Source organism: Pinus tabuliformis, chromosome 4_2 (genome assembly GCF_031772625.1).
Source record: "Pinus tabuliformis cultivar Carrire ecotype Pingquan chromosome 4_2, CPIR1, whole genome shotgun sequence".
In the NCBI taxonomy this organism is placed as follows: domain Eukaryota; kingdom Viridiplantae; phylum Streptophyta; class Pinopsida; order Pinales; family Pinaceae; genus Pinus; species Pinus tabuliformis.
In genome coordinates, this window is record NC_142304.1 from 919,173,710 (window position 1) to 919,184,474 (window position 10,765).

The following is a 10,765-nucleotide window of genomic DNA, read 5'->3' on the forward strand; positions in this document are numbered from 1 at the left end:
AGTTGTAGCAATTACAGGATATTTATGACACTTATGTTGGTGAAGTGCGTCTATCTTCATTATTTTGTGATCTATGTTATTCATATGTTTTTTCATAAATCATAATTATTCTAAGAAGGAGAAAACAAAATTTGTTGGAAAATATACTATGTTTCTGGCTTAGTGATAATTAATATGTTTTCTACTTGATGATTAGTATCATAATTCTTAACTTCTGTGGTATAATCTGATTCCCTCATATTTTCTTCCAAATCACCTCAACCTTAAGAATCCAGCAAAAGTGCCTACCCTGCCCTGTAAGTTTTCTTGTAGAACCTGTCTTGATTGAACTCCACCTGTGACTCCATTGCCCAATGGTTTATCTTCCTTATTTCAACCCAAATCAATTCTAAAATCTAAAACCTAAACCTAATAGCTAGCCTAATATTATTCAGAAGAACATAGCTAAATTATACAGAGAGATCCCTCTCTAGGGTTGGAAGGGCTAGATTCCCAACTCCCAAAGTGATTTTGTGGTTACTTCTTCAATTATTTCCTAGCCTTATTAAATTACAGAGTGATAACATCCTAGCGACCATACTGGGGACCAAACATTTCATGTTTCTCAGAAAAGAGTATCAAGCTCTAGATCTGATTACTGATGGCGGACAGTGATTAGACACAACAAGGCTGAATTTTTTTCACCTGACGACTCCATGTTTCAAGTATCTAGAGCTTCAAAGTTTTCAAGGTGACTCCACTATTAAAGAATCTAGATTTGCAGAAAACTCATGGTGGTTCTACTGCATATTGATCATGTTTCTTGCCAAGCAACATGACAGGGTATGCGGAAAACCATATATATGGTGAAGTTTTAAAAGAATTCAGGGATATGTTAGCAGATTTTGAAATTGATGAAGTTTTTTCAACGACCGTGTTTCAATGTTTGAAAACGAGCAAATTTTCTCCTGAATGTAAAAGTTGTTTTCTTGAGTTAATTACTGAAAGATTTGAGAAGGGTATTGAACTTTTGGATTTTCAGATTCATTCCTATAGTTTCCAAGATCCTAAACAGTTCTTAGAAAGTATTCCTTCTCCAAAACAAGAGGAGATTATATTGCCTTTTGATTTGTAGATTGATGAGAGTTTGTTTTCGACAACAAGACTGAAACTACAAAGTTGGAATAGGGGTTTAACCTTGAGGATACAACTGGAAAAATCATTCATGCTCAACTGGTCATTGAAGGCCTGAAAGGTAAACTAATTAATCATGCCTTTATTGATCTTGTGGCAAACTACATGGAGGTTCTTTTCAGCTTAAGTGTTCAACCATTTTTTCACTATAAGGACTAGATCCATCAGCAGTTTCCATTACATATTACAGCTTTGATTTTGTGGACCAATAGTCAAGTTCTCCTTTTTATTTTGCTAACAAGCAGTCAAGAAGTCCACTTATTTCAGCAGCTACTTGACTGGCTTCATTGGCATTTTTGTATTATTTTATTCAACATGATTTTCAGCAGTGTAGGATAGGTAGATGTGTACAAATAAGCTCAGTACTCTAAGCATATTTTTTAAGCATTATTGTCAGTTTCAGTTTCAGATAGTAGTACAACTTTCAATTCACTGTGTATTTCAGAGATTAGTTTGCAAAATGGTTTTGATTTCATTTTGAGAGTTTTTTAGTCGCAGAGATTTTATGGCAGAATAGGTTACAGATTTATGATAAGCCAAATAGATCAGGCTACTAGTCTACGATGTTTTTGGCACCTCAATGGGAGGATACCATCCCCATTGGAGCCAATGTTAGGGTCCCATATTTCATATGAGGAAGTGTATCTTCACCTTATGATTGCTAGATTAAATAATGATTCATTTATGAAATTATTTCCATGAAAAGGTTGATCATAACATTTGGATCCTAAATATCTTGGCTATTCATCATTAGTGTTTCAACTCAAGGTACTAGTACTAAAATTGACACCTAATAATTTGTAATATCCCCTCATCAAAGCTTTCCCTCCCCTTTCACTTCACTCATCCTATTCACTTATTCCATCTCCCCTCATTATTTCCCATCAATCACTCCTCTTACATACTCTTCCCCACTCATGTCCTTTCCCAAACTCACTCCACATCCCTCATTTCCCAGAGGAGAAATCAAGTAGCATATCACAACAAAGAAAGGAGGGTGATTTCCATGAATTCAGGCCTTCATCGTTGCTGACTGAGCAAAGACTGCGCAAAGTGACTGCATAAAGATTCCCCTCATCTCCATGTCGCCTCGGCAATATTTTCTGTAGGTTTTTGAACATCTCACCATCCACAGGTTATTCCCTTCCAAACTCATGTCTTTGTTTATGTTATATCTCCCTTCAAGTACGAAAACCATCAAAAATACCTAAGCTGACTGTGCAATGACTGCACAAAGATAGAGTATTTCTAAAAGGGTGTTATGAAAAACGGTATCAGTTTGAAAAAGAGTATAAGGGCTACATTAGCATGTTTCATACTCCTATGCATCCATTCATCTATAGCAATGATCAATAGACTCTTTCAAAAACAAAATTTGGCACCTAAATGCACTTTGAATGCGCAAAAATATCAGAGTTTTTCTTGTTTTAGTCATCATTTTGAAAATGGTTTTATGATCAACTAGAGATGAATCTTGGGAAACTTGAGGAGGTTTTTGTTCATAAAATACCAAAGTAAAATAACCTACTTCATATTTTACGCATGTATTATAGTGGAATAGATCCATTCACATATTCACAGCCTATTCTTTTGACTGCGCAAGGTCTTGTTTTAGTCATCTTTTTGCAGAGCATATTATGAAGAACGGTAACATAATTTTTGGAAATGGAGGGAGGTTTATTTCAAAAACATCTTCATCTACAATAAAATCCTTCATGTTTTACACAGGTCATACAGTTTGAAAGTTATGATATCAACTTGGAGACCCATTTTTATAGTTTTATAGGAAAAAATGACATGACAGTTGATGAGCCTCATCATTGGGTAACTATATGGACCTTAATTCACCTCCAACTATTCCCACAATTATTACATATTTTTATTATATTTTGTTTAATGAGATGAGTCAAAGTGAGATATTATGCCTAGTGGACTAACGTGCATCAAATGTAGGTTTGTGAGAGAAAATCAGGGAATTTTGGCAAGATTAAGGGCTGAAACTCGAATGGGACAAGTGATCCAAAATGGATATTGTATAAAACCTCTAAGTCCAAGTCTTCATATATATTAACTATCAGAAAAAAATTACGTAGAAGAAAAACAACGAAGAATGGCGGAAACCCAAGTAAAGCAAAGGTTGAAGTAACGTTTCACTGGAGCCGTCGGATCGACCAGATCAACAGTTTAGATTAAATCAGCGATATCGCATCAGCGGAGGTCAGAAGGGCATATTCGTGCCAACCCTGAGTGATTTGCAACTGTGATCCAACGATGTAACGTGGACCATCAGATCGGTGCATAGATCAACGATAGAGACCACGTATATTGCATCGTAGATGACAAAGGGGAGGACCTAACACAGGCAGAAGACTTTCAGTAGACCCGAAGGAGTTATGAAATAAAACAATGAAGGATTTGAGTTTCGTGGTAAGTGGTAATTCGAGCGGGCTTCAGGCGGTAAGCAGTATTGGAGAGGCTCCGCCTGAATCCATACACTGGATGACATGTAGCATGCCGCAGGAGAGAGAAAACAATTTTTTTGGGCGGGTAATCTCTGTGCAAGTAGGCCACCTGAAATGGCTGTCAGCCATTGGATTGGAGATCGTGGATCAACGGTGGAGATTGAGCAGGCTACTTGATGTTTCAGGTTGGATGCGAACTGTCGGATTGAAGGCAGATCAACGGTGTGGAATACAAAGGGCTTGCGACAGCGATAAAAGGCGGACTCGAGAGGATTATAGATGCGGCACTATAAAATTTGAAATCCGATATGCGGCATTTTGTTGGGTTTTTCTGTGTTTTGGTGTATTTCCGTTATAAAATCAAAATACAAAGGAGTTCTTGTGCTTTAAGCGTTTTGTCTTAACAAGACGTGTCCAACGCTGAAAGGAAGGTGAACGGACAGAAGAGGAAGACAGAGAGCCCGAAGAGGGAAGGCGAACAGACAGGGCCAATAGGCTTAAAAAGCCATCCCATAACAGAACAGAGGAGGTCAGTTGAAGACAGTCACAGAAAGACAGTCAGTCAGTCAGATCGAGGTAGATTGAATAGAGGAACAGGACAGAGGGAGAGTCTGTGCACTCTTTTAGACTCGAGGTTTTCGAGCAGATCCCTCTTTGATGTCATTGTTGGTTGAGACTTTGTTTTTGAGCTCACTCTTGTAATAATCTGTTCTTGAAGACATAATATAGAGGTTGACACTGAAAGCTAGACCAGGAGACGTAGCCAAGGGGTCTGGTGAACTCCTTTATTATTTTGACTGTGTTGATGTGTGTTTATTATGTTTTATAACTACTCATTATCTATATTATTCGCAATCTTTTCAATCCGTTGCACTAAGTAATATAGGCATTTTCCTACACATGAGTCTATAATACCTTTTCTTCTTGATTTAGTATCCATATCGAATCAAGTGGTATCAGAGCATTTGGTTTTGGTTTTATTAAGGTTAGACAAGATTGTGCTGGATTTTGAACGCTAACTATATTAAAGCTCAGACTAGGAGAAGGAGAACTTGTTGAGGCTAATCCAGAGATTGTAAGAGTCTATTCTTAGAGGAGAATGGCAGAAGAAGCTCCATTGGGATCAGAATCTCAATTTATAGAAAGTTTTAAGACACTCCAAGCCATGGTGGAAGAGATGTATCTGGAATTTAAGAAGGGTTGAGGTGAAAGCATTGCAACACCCAAACCAGACAAAGGAGCATAGGAACCTTTTCTAGTTGCCCCTCCAGAAGGCAAAGGAAAAGGAGGAATGACTCCTCCACCATCTCCTCCATCATCATCTTCTAGCTCTTCTAAGAAGAAGAAGAAAACTTCCTTAATCAAATTAGATGTGAAGTTTGATTTGCCAATTTATGATGGAGAACTCAATGCAGAAAAGCTAGATAATTGGATAAGACAAATTGATGTATATTGCAGGGTACAAAACATTGATTCAAAAGGAAGAAGATTTAGCTGGCTAGCCTTCGACTTGGAGGAACTGCACTAGTATGGTGGGAAGGCAAGACACAAGCTGATCTTCAAAAACATGGTAAAATCATTTCTACCTGGAATGAATTTTTTTCTGCTATCAGAAAACAATTCTATCCTTTAGCTTACATGCAGCAGGCAATGATGAGTTGGCAAACTCTTCGTCAATTGAAGGGTCAAAGTGTACAAATTTATACTCAGAAATTCAGAAAGAGAGCTTTAACTCTAGGTATATCATTAGATTCACTTGAGACTTTATTGAAGTATATAGGTGGTCTTCATAGCTATTTAAAGCATACTATTCTCATGTTTAATCCCACTAGCTTAGATGATGTATCAGTTCAAGCCACACATCTAGAAGCTAGAGGTAAGAATGTAAACCTAGAGGTTGGGGGATCATCTAAATATTCTGTAAGCAAGAGCAAGGAAAAGAAGAAACTGAAATGGAAGGAGAGGAAAGAAAACACTGTAAAGAAGGATAAACCTTCATGCACTCATTACTGTGAGAAAGAAGGACATGATGAGGCACACTGCTGGTTTTTGCATCCAAAACTGAAACCTAAGAAGTTCGGTGGAAAGGAGAAGAAGAATGTTGCTGCTATTCAGCAGGACTTGGGATCAAATTCAGGCGATGAAACAATAGTTACAGCCACAGGTATTAAAGGTAAAGATTCTGAAGCATCCACAAGTAATTCTGCACAATCTGTTGATAATGAAAATAATGAGAGGGAAAGAAATGAGCTTTTCCGTATTAGAGTAATTTCCAAGAATAATAAGATTGATACTTTATTTGATAGTGGATCACAAGTAAATTTGATTTCTAAAACAATTGTAAAGAAGTTGGGATTACAAAAAAAACCTCATGTGAAGCCATATCCATTAGGTTGGGCGTGTGATAAAACAAAGCTACAAGTAACGAGACAATGTAAACTTAGGTTTGCTATTGGATCAACATTTGTAGATGAGGTTGAGCTAGATATAGTTCCAATGGATATATGTGGTATTGTTTTGGGAAGTCCATACTTGTATGATAGAAAAGCTATTTTCTATAAAGCTTAGAATAAGTATCAACTCACTAAATATGGAATAGAATACATTGTAAGAGCTCATAAACTCAAAGGTAATTATTCTCTCATAAATTCGGGACAGATGAAAAGAATTGTGATTTAAAGTAAGAAATTTTTACTAATGGTTGTATAGGCAAAGGATCCTGAAAAATCCAATGCATTTGAAGGTTGTGATTCTAAACAAAAAGCTGATTTAGTTAAAGTTGTTTCAAAGTATGATGTTCTATTTCAAGAACCAAAAGGTCTGCCACCCAAGGGAGAAATAGTACATGATATTTATTTGCAACAATATGCCCCATTACCTAACATTGGAATGTACAGGTTGTTAGCTTTAGAGAATGCAGAGATAAAGAAGCAGGTACAGTAGTTACTCAATAAAGGGTTTATATGACCCAGCACATCACCATGTGGATCTCCAATTGTGCTGGTGAGAAAGAAAGATGTTTCGTGGAGAATGTGCATTGATTATAGAGCACTAAATAAAATAACAATCAAGAATCGTTATCCTCTTCCTCGTATTAATGATTTATTAGATCAATTGAAAGAAGCAGTTTACTTTTCTAAGTTAGACTTGCAAAGTGGTTATCATTAGGTCAGAGTTGCAGAATAGGATGCATGGAAGATTGCTTTCAAGACAAAGCAAGGACTGTATGAATGGTTGGTTATGCCTTTTGGCTTAACTAATGCTCCTGCTACATTTATGAGAGTCATGAATGATGTACTCAGACCATTTATTGATGATTTTGTAATTGTTTATTTAGATGACATTCTTGTTTTTAGTAAGACATGGGAAGACCATGTAAAGCATGTAAAACAGACTTTAGATGTTTTAAAAAGAGAAAAAATCTATGTAAAACCGTCAAAATGTGAATTTGGTAGAACATCTTTAAATTATTTGGGTTATATTGTAGGGGTGGTGAATTGAAGATAGATCCCTCTAAGGTTGAAGTCATTGTGAACTGGCCTAAACCCAAATCTGCTATAGAGGTTAGGAGTTTCCTAGGGGCAGCACAATATTGGAGAAAGTTTATTGCTAACTTCTCATTGATTGTAGCTCCATTGCATGCTTTAACAAGATTGAAACAGGTGTTTAAGTGGGGAGGAAAACAACAGAAAGCCTTCGACACCTTAAAAGAGAATCAGTATAGCACCAATACTAGCACTGCCAGATCTTCAACATCCATTTGAGATTAAGATAGATGCCAGTGACTATGCCATGGGAGTAGTGTTGATGCAACACGGAAAACCCATATGCTATCATTCTGAGACATTTACCTCTGCAGTAGTTAATTATCCTACATATGATAAAGAATTGTATGCATTAGCACAAAGTGTGAAAAAGTGGAAACATTACATAATGGGTAAAGAAACAATCATACATACAGATCATCAACCACTTCAATATTTGCACTCACAAACTAAATTGACGAAATCAAGACACTATAGGTGGATGAGTTTTCTACAACAATTTCATCTTGTCATTAGATATAAGAAGGGCATACACAATAAGGTTGAAGACATGTTATCAAGACCAGTCATAAATGCATCTACTATACTTAAGCATAACTCAGTAATGCATGAAAGTTACACTGAACAATATGCTCAAGATGTAGATTTTAAAGATGTATATGCAACTTTAAGTAATGCAAGCAAGTAGATGAATTGGATTATTATGTAAAGGACCAACTCTTATATCATTTGGGAAAGTTATGCATTCCACAAACTGAAAGAGTTAACATAATTCGAGAAGCACATACTTCTCTCATATCAGGTCATTTTGGTGTAAGTAAAATAGTTTGCACAATTGCAAAGATTTTGTTATTAGCCGAGAATGCATGAGATAGTTTCTAGATATATCAAAGGGTGTACTATGTGTGCTACAAGCAAGCCCAATAATAGGAAATTAGTCTTGTACTCTCCACTTCCAATTCCTTCTCGTCCTTGGGAAAGTGTTTCCATGGATTTTGTTGGGGGATTGCCAAAGTCTAGGAAAGGTCATGATTATTTGTATGTTGTTGTGGATAGGTTTAGTAAAATGTGTATCATAATACCATGTAACAAGCAGGTTACAACTAAACAAACAGCAAAGTTGTTCTTTCAGAATGTATGGGTTCATTTTGGGTTACCCACTTCTATTGTATCTAGTCTAGATTCTCGATTTGTTGGGAAGTTTTGGTCAAGTTTATGGGAGTTAATTGACACCAAGTTGAAGAAGAGCACCACATTTCATCCACAAATAGATGGTCAAACAGAAGTGGTCAACAGGACAGTGACCCAATTGCTCAGAGGCTATTGCAGCAAGCATCCCAAGCTTTGGGATGAGCATTTGTGTTATGTGCAACATGCTTACAACCATGCCAAGCACTCTTCTACTCAAAGATCTCCTTTTGAGACTTGTTTTGGTTTTATACCAAAGTCTCCCTTGGATTTTTTATTTGGTAAAGATGTAGTAGTTGATGGACACAGTGATGTGGACAAAGCAACCAAGTTCATTGAACAAATCCAAGAAATTCACTAGGCAGTACATGAACAGCTAGAAAGAAGTCAAGCCAAGTACAAGGCAAGACATGACAAGCATCGAGTTGAGCCTAGTTTTCAAGTTGGTGATCAAGTCTGGCTATACATTAGCAAAGACAAAATGCAGGGTGAAGGTAAGAAGCTAAAACCAATAAGGTATGGACCTTTCAAGATACTTGATAAAATTGGTGAAAATGATTTTCACCTTGATTTTCCAGCTTATATGCAGATCTATTCAGTCGTTAATGCAGAAAAATTGAGATTGTATGAACCTTCATTGATTGAAGATCCTGAAGAGCAAAGTCAGTTGCTTTCTATTGGGGATTTGTTGCCTGATTATCTCAATGAGTTACAGGAGGACATAGTTCTAGACAGGAAGGTAAGAACTACACATCAAGGGGATGTTGAGTACCTGAGAGTGGGACTCAAAGGTTCAAATCCAAGCAAAGCACAATGGATAGAAGTTAGACAGGTGAAGAAGCAGTATCCTCACTTGATTGATGCCTAAAAACCAACTTTTGGTGGTCCAAAAGCTTTTCAATGGGAAGGCATGATCCAAAATGGATCTTGTATCAAACCTCTAATTCTAAGTCTTCATATATATTAACTATTGGAAAACACTATCACAGAAGAAAAATAGCAAAGAATGGCGGAAACCCAAGTAAATCAAAGGTTGAAGTAATGTTGCACCGGAGCCATCGGATCAGCCAGATCAACAGTTCAGATTAAATCGGTGATATCGCATCAGTGAAGTTCAGCCGGGCATATCAGCGCCAACCCTGAGTGAGTTGCAACTGTGATCCAATGATGTAACGTGGACCGTCGAATCGGCATGCAGATCAACATCGGAGACCACGTATATCACATTGTAGATGACAAAGGGGAGGACTTAACACATGTAGAAGACTTTCAGCAGACCCGAAGGAGTTATGAAATAAAGCAACGAAGTATTTGAGTTTCGTGGTAAGCGGTAATTCGTGCGAGCTTCAGGCAGTAATCAGTATTGGAGAGGCTCCGCCTGATTCCATACATTAACCGCCACGTAGCATGCCGAAGGAGAGAGAAAACCGCTTTTTTGGGTGGGTAATCTCCGTGCAAGTAGGCCACTAGAAATGGCTATTAGTTGTTGGATTGGAGATCGTGGATCAACGGTGGAGATTGAGCAGGCTACTTGATGTTTCGGGTTGGATGCGAACCATCGGATTGAAGGTAGATCAACGGTGTGGAATACAAAGGGCTTGTGACAGCGATAAAAGGCGGACCCGAGAGGATTATAGATGCGGAACTATAAAATTTGAAATCTGATATATGGTGTTTTGTCAGGTTTTTCTGTGTTTTGGTGTATTTACGTTATAAAATCAAAATACAAAGGAGTTCTTGTGCTTTAAGAATTTTGTCTTAACAAGACGTGTCCAACGCCGAAAGGAAGGTGAACTAACAGAAGAGGAAGACGGAGAGCCCGAAGAGGGAAGGCAAACAAACAAGGCCGATAGGCTTAAAATGCCATCCCATAACAGAACAGAGGAGGTCAGTTGAAGATAGTCACAGAAAGACAGTTAGTCAGTCAGAGCGAGGCAGATTGAATATAGGAACAGGACAGAGGGAGAGTCTGTGCACTCTTTAAGACTTGAGGTTTTCAAGCAGATCCCTCTTTGATGTCACTGTTGGTTGAGACTCTGTTTTTGAGCTCACTCTTGTAATAATCTGTTCTTGAAGACATAATATAGAGGTCGACATTGAAAGCTGGACTAGGAGACGTAGCCAGGGGGTCTGGTGAACTCCTTTATTATTTTGACTATGTTGATGTGTGTTTATTATGTTTTATAACTACTCATTGTCTATATTATTCGCAATCTCTTTAATCCGTTGCACTAAGTAATATAGGCATTTTCCTACACATGAGTCTGCAATGCCTTTTATTCTTGATTTAGTATCCATATTGAATCAACAAGGAAGAGATATTTTAGGAGGTAAATCCTCCTCATTTACTCCTCCCTCATTTTCATATTCCTCCACCAATCACACTAGCTCGGAGTA